Below are 4,087 nucleotides of genomic sequence, written 5' to 3'. Positions count from 1 at the left end.
TCCCTGGTGGTCCAGTGGCTAAGACTCTGTACTCCCAATGCAGGGGGCCTGGATTCAATCCCCAGTTAGGGAACTAGATCCCATATGCCGCAACTAAGATCTGGTGCAGCCAAATAAATAAGTAAATATGTAAATTTTTTTTTTTAACAAAAGAAGAAGAAATGACTGATAGATGTGGCAAATGTCAAAGAGTGTCCCTCTTAAGCAAGAGTGGTCAGAGTTGGTCATCACCAAGCTGGCTCAGTCTGTTAAAGGTTTTCAAACCAAACAGTGATTTCACATGTTTTGATGTCGGTCATGGCTTTGGATTTTATTGGATCTTATTTACATAAGAAAAAACATTAACCAGTTTAAAACTGAAAGAGGGAAGGGAAAATGACCATCTAAAAGTCAATTGGTTTAGGGCCTTTCTCTCTGCTAAAGGTTCCAAAGTTCAAAATAACAACTAAATCCCACAAGAAGTTGGGCCCAGAGGGCTAAACAATAACAAAAGTCGCTTGTCTCCCTTTGGACGGTTTCCAAATTTATACAACAAAGTTCCCGTTAAATATGCAGGAAGTTCTGATTATTTATGATGTAATTTAATATTGACATGTTATTAAGGGAGCTGACCCTCCTCCAGGCCTTTGGAATTTCACATCTAATGACTGCAGGATAACTTCCCTATCAAGGCTCAGAGGTGGGTCATCAACAGTTTTCCTCTGTGAGATATTTTTTTTTTCTTCAAAACGAAATTCCAATAGGTTGACTGTAGCCTCACTGTCTTGTACATTTCCTGAATGTGTGCAAGAGGATTTCACGGAGACAGAGATTTCTATGGCCTTTTTAATGCTGGGCAGGCTAAGCTCCGGAGGCTCACGGCCTAAACCCATTACACACAGATCACCTAACGCTGTGACTGGGTTTGTGACGCCAGATTAATTTACCCACACACCAGGTCGGGAGAAAATGACTTTACGCATCTCCTTTGCACCAGCAAAGAATGTGGAGATCATTTTACAGGAAAGAGAAAGACAGGTCTGTAACAAAGGCTGGTGCAACGTATTTGCTCTTTATATGCACCCGCTTGCTTCAGACAGCCAAGGTTCCTCATCAATTATTTTATTTCTTAAATGAGCAGCAAACAATGTTACAAAAACTAACTTGCCTCTTAGACAAATTACTTAGGCATTGTGCAGCAGTGCTGTCATCTGTGAAACAGGAATAATGGTACCTGTTTCCTATGAGGGTGGTGAGGATTAAATGAAATAATGCATACAAAGCAATGGGCTTTGAAGTAATAAAAACATTATCAATAATTTAAAATAGCTACTATTATTGCCTTTATCATCATGTGAATTCTCCCCCAGACTAAAGTTTTCTCTCTCTACTTTATGCTTTTTTCTCTCTCTCTGCTTTCATTGTGAACAACTATCATGCTACATGAGCAATGGAAGACTGAGCACATGTGAATTAATGATCTGTGTTCTGATAGTTCACATTTTAGTAATAAGGATTATACTTGCTCTTCATATGAATAGCTATCCATAAATGACATAAATTTAGAAGCCTGTTATGAGGATGAGATAAACTTGGCACACGGCAAGCCTTCTATGGTGCTTGTTAACCAGATTAACACATACATACATAAAAAGACAAGGCGAGCTCATGAATCATCATCCTTAGTCTTGCTCGCACCCTACCTAACCAAGTGTTTTCTCTAGGTTGGTAAAAAGTATTTACAGAGCCTCAGTGCTAACACGCCATCCCTAACAGAGCTCCCTGAGTCCCTGTGTCTCCCTCAGCCTCACGCCTTGCACTAGCCACCATGCTTCCCCGCGTCCCCTCCTCTGTGTCCTGTCCTCTCCCTTGACCTCATGTTGACCAGGCCATTTACCAACTGCCTGCTCCCCGATACTGCCCATCCCATCCTGGGAGTTCTGGGTACCACATTTTCCAGGAGGAATGAGAACTCCTAATGAGTTTGGACAAATGTAAAATGACATATATCCACCACTGTAGTATCACATAGAATAGTTTCACTGCCCCCCAAAATCCTCTGTGAAAAAAAAATAGAAACTCGTTGTTTCTGACTCTGCATCACCATCTCAGCCTTACCACTTCTGTAAGGGCTACAGAGACCGGGGCCTGGGGTCCAGACAGGAAGAAGACTCCAGGGGAGGAGAGCGGGGGACTCCGGCCATTTGGGACAGAAGTAGGAGCCTGGAGAAGCCCCCTTGAGTTTTGGATTCAGCCTTTACATTCACGCTTATGCCTAAAAGGGAGGGAAGCGAGTAGGAGAGAGCCCTGGGAGCTAGCTACCCCAGTGAGGGAGGTTTACGAGTGGTGGTGGGGATGGAGAACAATTTACACTGTGTTCTTGCTCACTGTCCCTAGCCTCCCTGCACCAGAGACCGCCTTAGTTAATGAGGGAGTGGGATGGAGAAAGAGACAGATTTTCTCCACGTTTCTCCAAGCTGCCAATGTAAACTGGCCATGGGCTTCTCAGCATGTTTTCAGGCTAATTCAATCTAAGGGGTCAATAACTGAGACCAGCTTTATAATTGGTTCTCCTGGGATCTCAGGCCATCACTCTGTAGGAGCAGACTTCCAAGTGCTACAGCAGACACCCCTGGAGATATTTTGGCTCTGGGGGGGGTCTTCTGTCTCCTCCACCACTGTCCAGATCACAGCACACGTTTCGCTCTGTGCTGCCTACATTTAAGGCCAAACAGAGGAGCCTGGCAGGCTACAGTCCACGGGGTTGCAAAGAGTCAGACATGACCGAGGGACTAAGCACACACACGCAAAGAGTCAGACACGACTGAGGGACTAAGTGCGCGTGCATGCGCGCACGCACACGCACACACACACACACACACACCTTTTCTCTGGGGGCTTCCCAGGTGGCGCTAGTGGTAAAGAACCCGCCTGCCAATACAAGAGATGTAAGAGACATGAGTTCAATCCCTGGGTCAGGAAGATCCCCTAGAGGAGGGTATGGCAACCTACTCCAATATTCTTGCCTGGAGAATCCCACGGACAGAGCAACCTGGCAGGTGACAATCCAAAGGGTCTCAAAAAAATCAGACAGGACTAAAGCGACTTAACACACATACACAGACACACACACACACATATGCACCCTTTCTCTGCTTGCCCCATGGCCACTAATCTCCCTCGTGACCAGCAATGTGTTAGGGACTGAAATTAGCAACCTCCACCCCCTATGTGGTCCCAGACTAGGTATGGGCATGAGAAGACCTTTGGAAGAACCCATTCACAGGCCCTCTTGATGTCTCAGACCCTACCTGCATTCAGAAACACCTCTTGGTCCACTCTCTTTGTATTCATTTCATGGGTTTGTCAAAAGGCTCAACACTGAGCCAATTAGCCCCTCCTGCAGCCCAGCTTCTCTTAGGCCCCTTCACAAAGGGCTTCCACCTTGATTAAAAGACTGTGCCTGGGGAGATCTGTGCTTAGCATTTTTCAAAATGCTGGAGGAGGAGGGCTGTGGGGCCTTTCGCAAAAGGAAGGGAGGAATGGATATGGGAGCATTGAGACTTAAGTCCTAAAATAAGCAGAGCAATGCAGAATGTCAGGACTCTGGGACTTTTTTCCGCAGTGAGATCATTTCCTTTTTAACCATCAGAGCCATGCCTCTGGGGGCTATACATGCCCATCAGGTCCAGTCCCCTGCCTCCACACATGAGGCTGGCTCAGACACAGCTCGCTCCTCTCACAGGCCCTGTTTACCCTTCTCTCCCCATGTCAATATCTTACAGCCTGGTCTCAAGGCACATAATCCTGAGGACCCCTTCCCGGCCCAGAGGTTGGCTTCACCATCCTCCTACACGGGAAATATTTCAGAATGTCTTTGGGATGTTCAGCCCGGCTGGATTCCTGTTGGTGAGCCCTGCAACACATCTGGAGTCACCAGGAAGGTGGCCATTCTCTTTCTACCAAGATTAGCAGCCCCAGTCTGGAGAGTCAGCCCTGTGTTTCCTCTCGAGCCTGGGTCAGTGCACACTTCCACCCCATGGCTGCCTCAGAGATGGCTCAGAAGGTGCTGAGCTTAACAAGCACTTGGAAAAAACAAGGCAAAGCT

At 46.5% G+C, this 4,087-nt stretch overlaps 1 non-coding gene across 1 annotated transcript; it reads left to right on the top strand.

Annotated features, from left to right (window-relative positions):
* Positions 1 to 73, top strand: TRNAG-CCC (transfer RNA glycine (anticodon CCC)). Its single transcript has one exon. It is a non-coding gene; the product is annotated as a tRNA-Gly (tRNA).
* The last annotated feature ends 4,014 nt before the right edge of the window (positions 74 to 4,087 follow it).

Source organism: Giraffa tippelskirchi, chromosome 10, assembly GCF_054371585.1.
Source record: "Giraffa tippelskirchi isolate mGirTip1 chromosome 10, T2T-mGirTip1v1.2.pri, whole genome shotgun sequence".
NCBI classification, from domain to species: domain Eukaryota; kingdom Metazoa; phylum Chordata; class Mammalia; order Artiodactyla; family Giraffidae; genus Giraffa; species Giraffa tippelskirchi.
Note: the sequence above shows the minus strand (reverse complement) of the source record. Positions and strands in the feature narration are given on the sequence as shown.